At 36.6% G+C, this 17,793-nt stretch overlaps 1 protein-coding gene across 20 annotated transcripts in view; it reads left to right on the forward strand.

Moving 5' to 3' along the window:
- Positions 1–555: 555 nt before the first annotated feature.
- PTPRD (protein tyrosine phosphatase receptor type D) overlaps positions 556–17,793 on the forward strand; it is a 2,536,342-nt gene continuing 2,519,104 nt past the window's right edge. For all 20 annotated transcript variants that reach the window (XM_059889411.1, XM_059889419.1, XM_059889414.1 and 17 more), the window contains exon 1: positions 556–787. The gene's annotated coding sequence lies outside the window, so the exon portion shown is untranslated. The remainder of the gene's footprint in view (positions 788–17,793) is intronic.

Genomic DNA, 17,793 nt, shown 5'->3' on the forward strand with positions numbered 1-17,793 from the left:
GCACCGTCGCCGCCGCCACCGCCTCCCGGGTGGGCCCTCGGAACATCCCGCGCCGCGTCCTCCCCGCCCAGGCTCCCGCTTGCCCGCCCGCCGGAGCCCGGCCCGCGCCGCTGGCAGCCATCAAGTGGCTCGTTAAGGAAATGCAGGTGAGTGCGTGCGGCGGGGCGGCTGCCGCCGGAGACGTGGGGTGTGTGCCTGTCTGTTCGAGCGGGAGCAAGAGGGAGCGCGAGCGAGCGGGCCAGCGCGGGAGCGACCGGGAGAGGCTCACCGCCCCGGCTCCCCGCCCCGCCGCGCCCGCAGCCGGCAGCCCGAGCGCGTGGGGCAGCGCCTCGCCCTGACGGAGGACGGTCCCTCAGCTTCTCCGCCAGCCGCTCGTCGGCCTCCCCCGCCCCGCGCTCCCTCCCAGCCCGAGCCCTCCCGCTGCTCCTCCTCCTCAGCCTCCTCCCTCCTCGCGCCGCTGACAGGCAGCCTCCGCGGGGAGAGTGCAGGTACTTTGCCTTCAGAATAATTTGCAGGACCCCGGCGAGCTTGCGGAGCGCCCAGATTTTCTCTTGCCCTCGCCCCCTCCCTCCCGAAAAGAAGATCCCACTTTTGAAACAAGCAGAACCCCCGAAGCAGGAGCAGCAGACCAAAGCCAGAGCCCGACGGGCGGCTGTGCATGTGCTGTCCTTTCTTGCAGTTTATTCTGGGCCTGTGTGGAATAGAAAGACAATTCTTTATTTGACTGGAAGGAGAGAAAAGAGAAGACTCCTCAGGGTTTCCAAGGAAGACTGGAGCGGCTGCTTTAGTAAGTAAACTGTGCTTCCGTATTTCTTGTCTTAAAGTGAGGCATATGCTGAATGAATGCTTCTCCCCCGATGGTATGGGCGGGCAGTTTGTTCGTTTTACCAGGGAACAAGTTGACTTATATAACTTCACTAGTTCTTAATTGAGAAGTGGTTTGCTAAGCATTTTTTTTTTTTTTTGGAAGAACATTGCATTGAGCAGACTTCAGTGTGGGCAACCATACTGGAGATCTGTTTTTTAAACGCTCATTGTTCACGAGCTATGGGAAGCTTGGTGTTTGAAACGCTGGTTGGTTCTAAGATTCAAGGATGGGTTCCTAGGGAGGAAAAAAAAAAAAAAAAAAACTTGAGAATTCTAACCCCACTGGTACCCCCCTACTGCTACCTTCAACCTCAGTCTTAATCCACACCAACTCCCATCCTTCACTGACTTCTCTTGGTTGCTTGTTTTATCTTTAGTTGTGAAGAGAGCTTGTTTAAAAAAAAAGGGGGGGGGGGTCAAGGGAAAGTTAATATAGGTGGTGTGAAAGACTGGAATAAAAGCCTGTTGAGGTTTTTTTTGTTTTGTTTTGTTTTTTAATGCTTGTAGATAAATGAGATGTGGAGGAAAATATGAGAAATAGCTTCGTTTAGAAAAAAAATGCATGGAATTAATTTGGAAAAGGAATCTGAAAAATGTTTTGGAGAGGGCAGAAGCTGAGGCTGTGACTTTGACACAGCAGGTTATAAACTGTGACAGGGCTCAGCAGCCTGTGACAGGTTTAAGGTGTCTCCTAGGGCTGAATATCTCTGCATCAAAAACTTTTGCAGGCAGTATTCCTCTTGGGGTTAACATCACCGTGTCAGTAGCTGCAGCATTTCTGTAAAAACAAGTAGGACACTCTTCCTTTCTCTGTGAAAGGGTTAACGATATCTTAAAATTAAAAAAAAAAAAATACATTTGGCAATATTTTGTGATATCTAAATAAAATCTTTGTGTTATATCAGGACAAATATAGTTGAGTCAGTTTGTTTTGCAGAAGAGGGAGAGAATCAATAACATTTCAGCAGTTTTTTTCTTTTCTTTATCACTGCCAAATGGATCCTGAATCCAATTCTTCTCGCATTGTTACATATACAGTAGATACAGTAGGAATTACAGTTTAGTTAAAACAGAGCTGATTAACAAATTCAAAGTTCTTTGACATAACGCTCATACTGACTAGTATAGAATACTTATTAGAAAAAGTTTGTTTTTTCTTTAACTTTCAATTTTCCATGTTGGTATAAAATACACTTTTCTAATCATTTTAAGAGTTAAAAACCAGACTGAAAATTAAAACCACTTGTCTCACAGATTTTATTTCTAAGAAAACACCGTACTATCAAATAATACCTAAAGGTTTTCTTATATTTAATTGATGATAATGGTAAAGTGAAAAAACACCTTTTTATTTACTCAAGTTATTATATAAAAGCAGCTATATTCTTTTGACACTGAATTTAAAAAAAAAAAAATTGAAGAGTGAACTAATGATCACTGATTTTAAAAAGGGAGAGATCTTTCAGAACTGTTATTATCCAATGTCAAAAGCTCTGAATATCTTGAGACATAAGTTTTTAGGATAATGAAATAACAGGAGGACAGTTGATAAATTTGTTGACATGAAGTTACCATACATGGAAATCACTTGGTAAAGACTTATCAATATTTCTTGTATATTACTTCATTTTCTATCCAAATGTGTTTTCTTATACATATTACTGCTCTCAGTTGCCACTTCTACCATTAGTTTAAAGTAAATTTAAATAATTTAAAATAAAGACTCAGGTTGATCAGATTTGGATTATAGCAAATGACCTCTACTCATCTGTGACCTCAAATATCTGAAAGAATATCTGATGTTTGAAAACATAATTATTGAAAAATAAAAGGTGAGTTTGTACTGAGGTAACCAAATTTGAGTGGGCCAAACATGTTATTGCCTATATTACTGTAAGACATGTATTCCACAGAAGGAAAAACATGACAGAATTAACATGAAGACTAATCTGACACAGATTCTGTTTCTAATTATGTCATAGTGCTGAGGAAGATAGTCTGAATTACAACCATTTCTAGTAAAGCTTGCACATATTATGTTTGATCATTGTCCCTATATAATAAGAGAGAAGAAAGTCAAAGCTGAATGGGGCAATTTAATTGTCAGGTCTTTTGGCCACCAGCTTTTTGTGCAGTCCAGAAGTGGTTGCAACTTTAAAGTTGAAAAAAAGAAAGTTGCTAAGGTCAGCAGTAATATGTTTTATTATGCAATTGTTCTTGTTATTCAGATCAGATAATGGCCCTATGAAATACATAAGCAGTCTGCAGGGAATGAATGATTAATTCCTCTAAACGTGTGCTTACTAAAGGAGTTCTTACTAATAAAGTGCTGTACAGCTGCATTTGCTTACAGTTGCAGTTGGCGAAGGCAAACATACTTTTCTTTTAATAGTAACATCGAATTTACAGGTATAGTCCTGAAACTATCAATATTTAAAGATTTTATGGACCACATGATCATACATTCTATGGAACCTTTTGGATGTGATTATTATTTCCTTAAAACAAGTGAGACATTGTTAATTAGATGCAATTCTGAAATATGGTTAAATTACTTTGTTTTTGCGTATATGAAATGACATCCTTTCCTTCCTGTGTACTATTAGTAGGGTGCGGATGCAATCTGCAAGAGCAAAGGACGTTTTCTTTAGTAAGGTTAAGTATAAGACAAAAGCTAAAATATTGCTGGTTTATATAAAAAAATTAGTTGGATACTATATTAAAATTTTAGTATGACTAATAGTACACATGACAAGTGTGGCTACCACTGGTGTAAATGGTTTTGCAGTTAGGAGAGTTTCAGTGATTTAACTTTTGCTATCTCTGCATTTCTAAGACTGGCTTATGGGAGAAGGTGGGTAATGGATGGATTTTTTATGGAAATTTGAGAACAGGTGATCTGAAATGCATGCTACATATTTTAAATTCACCTACCCAATGGCTTCTTTTATAGACATTTCTGAAAAAAGTGTGATTTTCAAAGCTGATTAATTAGTCAGCTAATTAGAATATCTATCAATATGTCTTTACATATGTATCTCTCAAATGTCATATCACAAATAACTTTAAAATTCCTCTGTCATTTGAATAAAATACCTCAACCCCAGCAATGTCTTTTTGGACTTATACTGAATTTAATGCATTTTAACCATGCAAATTATATGAAAATACATATTTGATAATGCTAATTTAAAAGTTATAGTGAATATTGGATGAATAGTATTTTGTATCCAGTTTAGTGCCACTTGAATTTATCTCCTTATATATTTAAATGCAAATTCTTTATGGTTACTGTCAGTTCACTGGGTTCTAATCAGGTTGTTCAAAAGTAATTTGACATCCATAAGGAGTAAATGAATTTCCACCAGAACAGTTAAAAAATATATAAGTTAAATGTACTTGTAATAACGGTTATGTTTCTTCAAACACTTTAAAGTGTGTTGAATGAAGGAAAATGAACAACCAAAAATGAACATTACCCACAAGGTAAACATTTATGTGATTCTAGAATTGTTTTGAATTTTCCTCTGATCCTTATAATTGGCTGTGTGACCCCAGGGAGGTAACTTGGACTCCCTTACCTGGTTTTATTCTCTGTCAAGTAGAGAAAGTGGGCTACAAATTGAGAATACTTCAATAACAAAATCTTAGAAACAAGTTAATATAATTACTAATATATGAAATACTAGTGTTTAGCAAATTGTTGAATTACACTATGTCAGCTTGATAATCCATGTAGGAGCTGGGGCAGCCATCTTGTTTGAAGGAAGTCTAAGGATATTTTCCTGAAGCAATGTTGGCAGTGCTTGGACATTGTTTCTTTCTTGGATTAAGTATTTATTTGAGTGGTTTTGAAGGAGAAGGATGGAGATTATTGAAGGAAGGGGCTTGATTAATTTTTCTCTAAACTTCCCTTTCCTCTTGCTACTGAAAGAATATTGCACAAGTGTTTTTGTGTTTGTTACTCTATTCAATACCAGAAGGGTATGAAAAGATAAAAATGAGAGGAATTTCTTAGTTTCTTTTGACATCCCTTTTTCTCCTCTTAATTACTTCATATAAGCTATTTTACAATGTCATGTTTAGGTAAATATGTACAATTGAAATTAACTCATGTTTTCCCCTGTAACACCTGTAATAGATGTCACAGCTAGAAGAAGCTATAGAAAGAATTATTTCAACTAATATTTTAAAAAGGAAATTAAATACTTCAAATATTAAAAATTATAAAGATGAGATAAATTTCCAAAATTCACAGAGAGGCTTTTCATCATGGAGCAATATTATCTAAGGTGTTGCATTAACAAGAAAATAGTAAGTTATAAGTTAAAAATATCATTGATGATATAGAATACATTTCATATAAAATATTTTGTAATCATCATACTTATTGTGGAAAGTGAATACAGAGAAAGAATACATATGGTGTTAATTTTAAGTACTTGTTTTTTAAATAGAAACCAATCATTTCTTCCTAGATGCAGTTCATGTTGTATAGTTGATGAAATTAGATACTTCCTCCCCTCTAACAAAATCAGTGTGCCTAGTCTTCTCCTTTTCTGATACAAGTCTCTGAAATGTAGCAAGTGACCTATATTTCTACAAATGTTTTATGTTTTATATCATTGGAGATTGGGAGATCATGCTATATTTAAAATTATTTACTTTAGTTCATGGGGTTGCAAAGAGTAGGACACAACTGAACAACTGAACTGAATGCAAGTTATTGCTGATTAATTATAGAGGGTTCATTTGCTTTTTGTTGTGTATATCTTCATGTGTGTCCATGTGTATGTGTTTGTGTGTTTAGATACATTTATTAAAGATGAAATTTAGTGAAACTAGTATGCTTAAAATTTTTAGAAGCGTATATACAATAATTGAATAGTCAAAGAGAACATACGTTAGAGTGTGATGAATCAAAGTGCTCTCTGATTAGTCCTTAAATCAAATGAAATTCAACAATATACCATTTTACTAAGGCCTTCCCCCTTGTAATAATTTCATATATTTTCCAAATGTTTGTTTTTAATCACTAACTTGTGTCTGACTCTTTTGCAACCCCATGGACTGTAGCCCACCAGGCTCCTCTGTCAATGGGATTTCCCAGACAAAAATACTGGGGTAGGTTGCCATTTCCTTCTCCAAGGGATCTGCCAGACCCAGGGATTGAATGCATGTCTGCTGTACTGGCAGGCTGATTTTTTACCACTGAGCCACTAGGGAAGCCCATATTTTCTAAATACCACATAATAATAATTATTAAATATTCCTTTTTAATATAAATTTATTTATTTTAATTGGAGGCTAATTACTTTACAATATTGTATTGGTTTTGCCATACATTGACATGAATCCGCCACAGGTATACATGTGTTCCCCATCCTGAACCCTCCTCCTACCTCCCTCCCCATCCCATTCCTCTGGGTCATCCCAGTGCACCAGCCCCGAGCACCCTATATCATGCATCAAACCTGAACTGGCGATTCATTTCACATATGATAATATACATTTTTCAATGCCATTTCCCAAATCATCCCACCCTTGCCTTCTCCCACAGAGTTGAGATGTATAGGATTACGTAGAACCTAATTGCTGTTTTTTTACATGTTCTTATGGACCTTACCTGATTAAGTATATGTACTTAGATCCTAAAAAAATGTAAGGAACAAATTAATATTTGGTTATGACATGGTTTATTACTTAAGAACAGTCATCTTTAACCTCAGATTTGTGGTACTGGTTTGGTTTACCAAGTCATGTCTAATTCTTGCGACCCCATGCACTGCAACGTGCCAGGCTCCTCTGTCCACAGGATTTCCTAGACAAGAATATTGAAGTGGGTTGCCGTTTCCTTCTCAGGTTAAACATATTTAATTTTAACTGGAATACCTTGCTATAAGAGTCATTGCATACAGGATGCTATCTGATTTACTTTGCCAAAGAACAAAAACTATTACACTTAAATACAGAATTAGTGAACTTTTATTTTAAAAAGTCCATTTCAAGCCTGCAAATATGTAAGCAATCAGCTACATGACTCTATTAGTGCACTTATTATATTGGGACCTCTGTGAATTGTACCTTTTAAAGACTACCCAAAGTTATATTTCTCAAATATAGTTTGTACTGTTGAAAAAGAGACCCCCTTCAGCAGCTGCATGCACAGAGAACAAAGCCAGACAAGCATATGTGCACATACTCCTTTTTACTACTTACTAAACACCTGGATTATGGAATTTGTATCGCAGGATATACTATTTCTTTTATTAGATTGTCTTGGGAGGCTTAGCACAAAAGCAGTAATACTCTACATGCTGTATCACTGAGTATTGTCCAAGTACAGTGACCTAGAATCTTCATGATCATAAATTCTACTTAGAGGTAGAATAAAGGATGTAGAGAGCAGAAAATGGAGAAAAGGAGAGACTTGTTAATCTCACCCTAGATACTGTATCCTTCCACTATTTTTCTTCGCCCAAATGCTTGAGATATGACTTTCCACTTGGGGTGAATGGCCATGAGAATAACAGGGAACTTGGCTTGCACCTTCACTGTCCCAGTCTTTGCCATTTCTACCTTGTATCCATCTAGAACCCTTAGGGAGGTCAGTTTATCAGTTCATGATCTATATCAATTCCTATGATTTTGCACAAAAATCGAGGGCAATAATTCAGGCACCATATTCACTACACCTAGAAGTTAATTTCTCTTCTGTTTCCCAACTTAGATATATTTTCAAGTTAGAATCACTAGTCAGGATTATGTAATAGGTACTACAAGGCAGCATAATCCATATAATATTTGATCGCCAAATATTTATTGTCTCCAATACTCCAAGGAATGCTGAGTAAACATTCATAAGGGAGCAATATAAAACTTCCCAAATTGTGATCATCTTGTATTCTTAGGAAATCTTTCACTGTTATCAAGAATTTTTTTTATTCCATAGAGAAAATATAATTTTCCTAAAGAATCTTTTAAATTACAGAAAAATTTCCTCAGTTCTTCGCTTCCTTTATCACTTTCCCCCTCTCATTGGCTGTCATCCTGAGTCAGCAGCATCTCCCTGGAAGCTGGTAGAATCCTTGTTGCTAGCATAGCAGCTGTAGGCTATGTTCTATTCCTCTGCAGTTAGTTGATATCCTTTATCATCATCACAGTTGGGTTACTCCATTGCTAATTGGGTAATGTGCCCATTGTCCAAAGTTCCAGAGAGGCAGGTATGATAAGCATAACACTATACCATCCTCATGTTGACAAAATATGGGAAACACAAATAAATCTCCAGCCCACTGTAGCAATTTACAGTCTATGGACCAGTCCCTTTGTATTTTCAAATTCATGGCACACAAGTTATAGTCAATAATTGTGCTGCTGTTTCAGTTACAACAAAAGCATTATTGTAGGAGAGCATGGGGTTTTCCCAGTAAAAAGAACAAACAGAGAGAAAGAGAGGAAATTCTGCCTGTATATTTGAATGTGTGACTTATTTTCATATTTTTTGTAATATATACTTTGCATCAAATAACCAAAGAGGAGGAAAAAAGTATAATTTAAATTTTTAGAAACTTGCTTGGATTGTTAGATATCTTTGGAGTTAAAAAATTACCCTAAATTCATCTTTTGCTTTCTTTAGTTTCTAACTTAATTTTAAAGAATTTCTCTTTTTGTCTTCCTTAAAAGCCCTTGTCAAAGATGTATTGATGGTACTATTCAACAGTAACATTTGACAGTCCTGAGACAATATATGGTTTTAGCTTCAAGGAAAATTGCATTTTACAATATGCTATTAGTTCTTAATTCATATTTATTAATGTTATTTATTTCAGTGGCTCGTTGCTTGTAATTTTGGTGTGTGAGGATGTCTGGTGGCTTTTCCTCTGACTGGATGCATTTGTCCTGTGTCATACATGCTATCCATTTGTTTCCTCCTAGGAAACGTGTGGTTAGCTCTGTAAGACATGGCTTAGCCTCGTGATTTATACCTGTGTGGCTCAAGACAACAGAGCTTTCTTGCAGTAGAAATGTGTGCTTGTGGGACTGAGATCAGCACTTCAGTGTCCCATTTCCCTGCCCCTGAGGATCGCACACCTTCCTCTGGTGTGCATGTGTTTTAGGTGCTTTCTGTTTTCCCATACACCTCTCCATTCTTGGTAAGTGGCCAGACTTAAGAACATAAATACACAGTCACGAAGACATACTAATAATTACTAATTTTTTTGAAGTAGTATATCTTAAGAAATAGTCTAGTTATATTTATATAATACACTACATATGCTTATTTCCAGGGAAGATATTTCAGGCAATATTTGTTCTGGTGTGAAATCTTATGTAGGCTGAACACAGAGATTAATCAGTTTAGGGAGCTAGGTCAGAAGAGATCTTATGTTTCCTACTATAGTAGGCTTCCTTTCTCCCTTATTCAGTAGGGTTTGGATATCTCTTCCCATTTCTGTTTCTACTGCCAAGATTCCCTTTTATGCTCATTTCATTGCCCTTAATGGGTACCCGGTGCCATAGTTACCCAGGGATGAATCTGTTGGCCACATGAGACTCTAAAAATGTATATTGTTAAGGTTTTTAAAAATAGATTCTATCATTGTTTGTATTGGCATGTCCCTTACATTTCAGCCATCACTTTCATTAACATAATCCACATTTCCTAACTAGTTCATTACTTCTTATGATTCTAGTTATCACTTCTTATTACATTAAAATAAAGAAGCATTTTTTTTCCTAATCAGTGATGGCATCAGGGTCTTATTTTCATCATGGGTTTGGGAATATTTTTGTCTTATAGAATCTTCTCATGAGCTTTGAAAAAGCCTTAAGATAGAAGGTGATAATAACAGCTAAACATCTTGACTCTTTAATGTATGCCAGTCACTATTTTAACTGCTTCATGGCCGTTAACTCATTTTATCCCACCTCAGCCCCATGAAGTTGGTAGTTGTTATTTTTAATTTACAGGTGAGGGAACTAAAGTATACAGAACCTAAGGAAAGTTGCCCATTTTAGCAATGTAGTTGCCATTGTAGCAGAGTGGAAAGTGAAAAAACTTTGCACTCTGCCTGCATATCCCAAATTTTAAACCACTTTGCCATTTTGAAATAGGTCCGTTCTCCCGTGTGTACAGCATTAGTGTATAAAAATTCTGCAATCACATAGGTTATATGCATCAAATGTGGACAACATGAGATATCCAGCTCAGCTTTCATGATATAATTCCTTTCAAATGAAGCCAACACAAAACTTTGGAAGTAACTGCTAACATACAGGGTCAGAATACTGTGAAAGTATTGCTCCAGGATAAAAGTAAGAGAAGACACAAAACACAAAAGCGAACTATTTCCAGATAACTCTTGCCAAAGTTGAGTGGGTAAGGGTGGCACAAGTGCTTTAGAGTGCATTCCCTTTCTTTCTTTTTTTTTTTTTTATACTGGAGTATGCTCTGCTCAGTCACTTCAGTTGTGTCTGACTCTGTGCGACCCCAGAGACGGCAGCCCACCAGGCTCCCCCGTCCCTGGGATTCTCTAGGCAAGAACACTGGAGTGGGTTGCCATTTCCTTCTCCAATGCATGAAAGTGAAAAGTGAAAGTGAAGTCACTCAGTCGTGTCAGACTCTAGCGACCCCAGGGACTGCAGCCTACCAGGCTCCTCCGTCCATGGGATTTTCTAGGCAAAAGTACTGGAGTGGGGTGTCATTGCCTTCTCCAATATTGGAGTATAGTGTATTTACAATGCTGTGAAAGTTTCAGGTGGCCAGCAAAGTGAATCAGTTATACACATACATATGCATAAGTTGCTTTAGGCATGTCCAACTCTTTGTGACCCGATTGACTATAGCCCACCAGGCTCCTCTGTCCATGGGGTCCTCCAGGCAAGAATACACAAGTGGGTTGCCACGCCTCCTCCAGGGGATCTTTCTGACCCAGGGACTGAACCCTCATCTTTTCCATCTCCTGCACTGGCAGCTGGGTTCTTTACCACTAGTGCCACCTGGGATATAGCCACTCTTTTTTAGAGTCTTTTCTCATGTAGGTCATTACAGAGTACTGAGTAGAGTTCCCTGTGCTATATGTAGTAGTAGGTCCTTATTAGTTATCTATTTTATGGCCGAGTTTATTTCTTTTCTTCCTTGGAGACTGTTGATCTGGTAGAAGGAGAATCTGATGTGCCCTCTGTTTTTGCCAGTGGTGTCTCCCCACATAGGCCCCTTCTCAGTAAGTTGAGTGAAGTGGTTCCCATCAAACAAGCCCCTATAGACCCTTGGACATAGATTTTATGCTGCATCAGGTGTTTACATACTTTGCTACACTTAGTGACTGGTGACCAAGAGCCAGAATTTTTTAGTCAAGCAAGATGTTTGAGTCACTTTGCTTTGTGTAGAAGGCATAGAGGAATACAAATGTGAAGACAGGGAAGATGAGTTCTGCATATATGATGGAGTGAGATTTAGGGTCCAAAAGGCCCCATCTGCCAGTGAATATAATCCAAGGTACTATAATTCATGTTTCCCATGATAAGGAAATGAGACTAGCATAATTAACTGATACAAAATATAAGTGATGCTGATGATGAGCAGTAAGGAAATAAGAAGAGGAAAGCCAAACAATTGGTCCTGTAAGAGTCACTTTAATTACAATTACTTTGGTGCACTCTTAGTATTTATGTCTCATTGCCACATAGTCTGGGTAATATTTACACCATTGCATCATGTTGGATTAAATATGTTGTAATTTTAATTTGATAGCAATAGTAAAATACTTTCATATGCTTCTTTTCTTCCAGTGTGTTGATTAGTGTTCTTGAATGTTTGTGCAATTGCTTACTTGAAACTTAAATTGAGGGAATATGAGTTATAGCATAAATCATGATTTAATCTTTAGGTTATAAGGATAGAAAAGTTAAACTTGTAAAAGATTAAAAAAGATTGAATAATATAATCTTGTGTGTGCAGTGTGCTAAGTTGCTTCAGTAGTGTCCAGCTCGGCAACACTATGGACTATAGCCTGCCAGGCTCCTCAATACATGCAGTTCTCCAGGCAAGAATACCGGAGTGGGTTGCCATTTCCTTCTCCAGGAGATCTTCAGACCCAGGGATGAAACCCACATGTCTCTTAAGTCTCCTGCGTTGGCAGGCAGGTTCTTTACCACTAGCATCACCTAGAAAGTTTCAGTTCAGTTCAGTCCAGTCACTCAGTCATGTCTGACTCTTTGCAACCCATGAATCGCAGCACGCCAGGCCTCCCTATCCATCACCAACTCCCGGAGTTCACTCAGACTCACGTCCATCGAGTCAATGATGCCATCCAGCCATCTCATCCTCTGTCATCCCCTTCTCCTCCTGTCCCCAACCCCTCCCAGCATCAGGGTCTTTTCCAGTGACTCAACTCTTCACATGAGGTGGCCAAGGTACTGGAGTTTCAGCTTCAGCACTAGTCCTTCCAATGAACACCCAGGACTGATCTCCTTTAGGATGGACTGGTTGGATCTCCTTGCAGTCCAAGGGACTCTCAAGACTCTTCTCCCAACACCACAGTTCAAAAGCATCAATTCTTCGGCACTCAACTTTCTTCAAAGTCCAAAAAGCTTACTAAACATTTATTTGATTTCTAACATATGAGAAATGCTCGAGCTTATTGATAGAAATCTGGTACCCTAACTTTGAAAGGACATGAGAAGTATCTTTGATGTTCTGTAAAATTATCAGAAATGTGTGACATTTTAAAATCAAACTCAATAAAATATTAGCTTTGTTCTTCCTTAACTTAATCAACACTTTTTATGTCTATGGTATACATGTGTCAAGTTATCATTTTATTTAATACCACAAGATGTAACACATGTATTAATACAAAAACTTTCATGCTCCCTATATTTGGGGAAATACAGAATACCAAATAGAGAAAGTTAAAGTTATATTATGGCTCATATTTCAAGAGGCACAAACCTCTTCCTTTCAGGTGTGAATGATACGGAAACAGCTTAATGAACAGTTTTATTGGATTATCTCCCCGCCAACCCCCCCAAGATCTTGGTAAGGTCTTTCCTCCCTAAGGTGTTCTGATTACTTGCCAAGAAATTCAGTGAATTTTCCTTTGTAAATTAGAATTAAGAAATAGAAAATGTGCCAGACTGGGCAGTTTTATGATGTAAACGTGTCCACTGGAAATTGTTAAACTGTTAAAACTCTTGTTGCAAGTTAAGATCTGGCCTTCTATCACTGAAAAGCTTGGAGGCAGAGTAGTGTCAAGCCTAAAAAACAAAGAAGCTCTGGACTCTTGCACACACTGACAATAATGTCTTTGTATTTCTCTTGATTTATGAATAAATATATCATAATCTTAAGGTCCAAAGTATTTTTAAATGGGTAGTTAATTATTCTTAAAATGTAATATACTCATTATATACAGTATAATTTGCATATACAATATGAGTTGTGCAAGATATCTTGGATTAGATCTCTGCAGGCAAACAAATCTAACAGATCCAGAAAATTAGCTAAAATAAGCAGAATCTGCAATTTCAAGAGAGTAAAATTTTTTAAAAGTCTAGGTTGTCTGATCAGTTCTATGCTGGCATCCATGTTTATCTGTGAGGTCCTACCATAAAAATTATATTATCAGGACCAAGCTCTGTCAAGCCCACCCTCTATTATCTACTAAACTTTTCCCTATGCAGTAATTTTACTTCAGGATCTTACTGAATTCCTATATTCCATTCAGGCTGCTATGACAAGAATACCATGGACTGGGTAGTTTATAAACAACAGAAATTTATTCCTCACAGTTCTGGAAACTGGCATGCCCAAGGTCAAGGTGATAGCAGACTTAGTGTCTGGTAAGAGCTCATTTCTTGGTTAACAGACAATCACTTTCACTTTCATTAGACAATCTTCTTACTGTATTCTCACTTGATAGAAGGGGCAGGAGAGTTCTCTGTAGTCTCTTTATAAGGGCACTGATTCATTCATGATGATTCTACCTTCATGACTGAATCACCTGCTTCACTACATACCATTGAATAGGGGAATAGATTTCAACATAAGAATTTTGGAAGAATGTCACATTCTGTCCATAGCACATGTCTTACCTGGATGACTACTTCCCATCTTCCTACTTCCACCCTATCTCCTCTATTCTTCTCTCTTCCACCAAACGATTTTTTTTAATGCAAATCTGATTATGCTTAAAACATTAAAGGATTCCTTATTTCATGGAGTATAATGTTAAAAACAGAAACTTAGTGTGATGTAAAAGCACCTTCCTGACCCTACCTTCTCATCTTTATTTCTTTCTTGTCTTCTACTACACTATGTACTCTATAATAAAGTCATATACACAGGTTGAAGTTAACACTTAAATAATTTAAGTAGCTTGTGATGAAAATTAAGAGACTATCTCAAATTTTGTATTGTTACATGTTTGTGTACTTCAGACACTAACTTTGAATCTGATATCAGAGTATCATGAGTATTCTTTTCAGGCAATGACATAAGAATGGCAACTTTGAGGGACTTATTTCTTTTTGTGGCTTTGCTCAAGTTGAACCAGCTACTATATTATTTCTGCACAACAAATCGATCAGTTTTCTGTTGCTTCCCAGCAGCAGCCAGTATCTGCCATACAAAGTAATGATGTCTAGCAAAATTTTATGTTGTGTTTCCCCTGCCAACTCCAAAGTGGTCAGCCTGCTTTGGTTTACCATCCTGGAACTGTGTGGGATTCTTACAGTAGCCCAGCCCCCACAGGCACAGACTCTGCTGCTCACAGCTTGGCTGGGCTCCAGATCTTTGTTGCTGGAAATGCTACTGTAACATCTGTTGAGTATTGCATGTATGTAGTTACTCACATCAATCTTAAAAATTTGGGTGCACTTTCCAGGATCGTGGCACACATTGTATAACATGAAAATTAAATGTCTTGAAAAGAATGTTGCAGATCAAAAAGGGAAACAGTTAATAAGTTTTTACAATGTTGCTTTCATACTAAGACCTTCCAGAAAACTTTTGTTGGATATTTGGATAACATATGACTGATTTTCTGTGGAATTAACCAGGTAGAGAAAGTTTTTTTTTTTTTTTTTTGAAGGATAATTGCTTTATAGAATTTTGTTGTTTTATGTCAAACCTCAACATGAATCAGCCATATGGAAAACTGTTTATATAAGGGCTTGACAAAATAATTGATTTTTTAAAGTTAATCAGTTTTGTCTTAGGAAAAGTATTCAGGATTTTAAAGTGATATATCATGAGATAAAATAAATATGTGCTCACAGCTTCCATGTCTGTATTTTTCATGACCTTGGAAAATACTGCATGAACCCCTTCTTTAGACCACAAATCCAAAATAATGTGATGGCTACAAGATGTTGATTGGCTCCATAGTAATATGTTTCTATAGTCTAAAGAACAATGGGTTCTATTATTGGATCTGTTTTTTTATCAGTAACTAAAGCTGATAAATATTGAGTCTGATCTGTTGGAAGATTGGAAAGACTGGGAAGGGGGAAAACTGAGTAGAAGAGGAAAGAATCAAGATGTTATTGCTGAAAATAACACAACTGAAGGGGGGAAGGCCTTTTTTAAAAAATTGAGTAATCTTATTTTAGTCTATGCAAAATCTTGGAATTGAGCTTTCTGATTAAGTAAATTAACAACTACATGATCAGTGGAATAGTTTAGAAACCTATAAAATATTCATGACCAAACTTTGAAAAAAAAGTTGCAATATCAGTCCAGGTAAGCAGTTATTTGTACATTTGTTTTTTTCCCATAGAGTAACCAATCTAAGAATTCTGGAGCCCCATCACCCACATTTTGGCTCATTTTTCAGGATTCCTAAGTGATTTAAAATTAAATGAATTTAAAGTACTTATTTGCCCATAGGCTACACTTCAAATAATTATAGTCAACAGTCAATAAATCAGATTACAGTCTAAACCTTTATAACCATGCGACCCCAAAACAAAGTCTTTGAAATGAAATAGAAATATTTTTCTTACATAATAGCTTTAAATTGAGTGGTCCAGGCTGATGGGGTGACTCTTGTTTCACAAGTGCATTCATGAAATCCAGATTTCTATCGTCTTGTTGCTCAGCCATTACCTAGAGAGGGGTCCTCAACTGCGGAGTCCCATTTAGATAATAAGTAGATAGGAAGTCTAGGGAAACAGCTTTGCTTTAAGCGAATTTACATCCCAATCCCATTGTATCTAGTCACATGGTCATAGCTGGCTGCATGGGAAATTGGGAAATGTAGTACGTAGCTGGGGGTTATGTACCTAGCTAAACAGGGACATTGCTGCTATTAACAGAGGAAGAGGAAAATGGACATTAAAGGAATTAATATTTCTACTTTATTTAGTTCTTTATCTTATGAAAAATTGGTGAGAACTTAGTCTTTTTTTATGTGTATCTTATACTATCGAGAATTTAGAATATATATTTGATATTTTGTCATCTATCCTGTTGTTTGAATTAGAGAAAAAAGTCTAGTTCAAAACATTTAATATCACTAATAATGAAGAAGAGACTCCATGATATTCAATGGCCAGATTCTTATAATTTTTTTTTTTTTTGTCATGTAAAGGTGAAATTAGAACCCAGGTAACTTAACCAACATTCCAGACTTCTGTGCAATAAAGACTGTGTCTGCACTTTTATAAAAGTTTAATTTTGTACAGAGAATCACCTAAAAATGTACAAGTTTAAGAATACTGCTAAAATGTTGCTGCTATTTTTTTAACCTTCATTTTCCTTCCATGATAGTAAATCTGTCTGTGCTGTGTGGGTTGAGCTCACAAACAGAAATCATGGGCTGAGTCTTATTTGCTTTAAATTATGATAGTAGGTCAGTTCCTTTTTCTGATGACACATCTACTTTGAGCTAGGAAATTCAAAATGCATAATACTTATGATAAAACTGAATACAGTGAGATGAAATCAAGGAATGAATTAATAAAAACATATAATTGGTATTTTATAGTTACAATCCATGTCTTTTCAGGTTTTGTAAAATTTTCTGAATTTAGAAAACAGAGCCTCAGTCTGTGGCTTGCTGGTCACTCTATCCACAGTGCAGTTGTCTGATAAGACTATCTTGGTTTCTAGTGAATCCTGCTGGTAGATTTGAAGAGGGCAGCTAATGCCTGAATTTTGCATCACACCCATCCATCAGGAATGTGTTAGCCTTCATGCTTTCTCAGTGAAGAATTGTTATAAAGTCACCCCGGAGATCAGAATAAAATGATAACTTGCAGCAGGCTCACCTGGAAAGACACAATATTGGATGGAAGTCATGTTATGTTGTTAATATACACTGTAGAATTACTTATGAAAAGGTATAAAATGCTTCTTTCTGACATTCTGGCTGTAAATAATGCAAGAGTAAACACCTTAATAATTTCAATTAATTCTGAAGTATAGCTTTAATTTTTCTAATTAGAGCTGATATTCCTAAATCTGAGACTTCTGGGGGAAGTTAATGAAATCTTTGCTTACCATTGCAGTTACATTATAGAACTTGCTGTTGAAATTCAGGACACTTTAATTAAAAATATTTTCTAATCTAAAATGTGCAGTTTTAATGCTTTGAAAAAGTTTCAAGTCATACATTATTTTAAAATGAATTTTAAATGAATCCAACTGCATTTTTCAACTTCTGTTGATTTACTATTTCAGTGTTAATAAAATGCCAGTTTTCTTCGTAGAGTCAAATGATAACTTATTGAATTAGTTCTATAAATTCATTTGAATGAAACTCTGATAGTGCTCAAAGTATATTTATACAAAGAATAGTTTGTTATCACTTTGGTTTGGAAGACAAAATAAAATAAGATATTAAGTTATTGTAGGCTACAAATAAAGCATTTAACAAATATATTTGCATAAGGTAAAATTTTTAATAGATAATTTTCGTT

Source organism: Bos taurus, chromosome 8 (assembly GCF_002263795.3).
Source record: "Bos taurus isolate L1 Dominette 01449 registration number 42190680 breed Hereford chromosome 8, ARS-UCD2.0, whole genome shotgun sequence".
In the NCBI taxonomy this organism is placed as follows: domain Eukaryota; kingdom Metazoa; phylum Chordata; class Mammalia; order Artiodactyla; family Bovidae; genus Bos; species Bos taurus.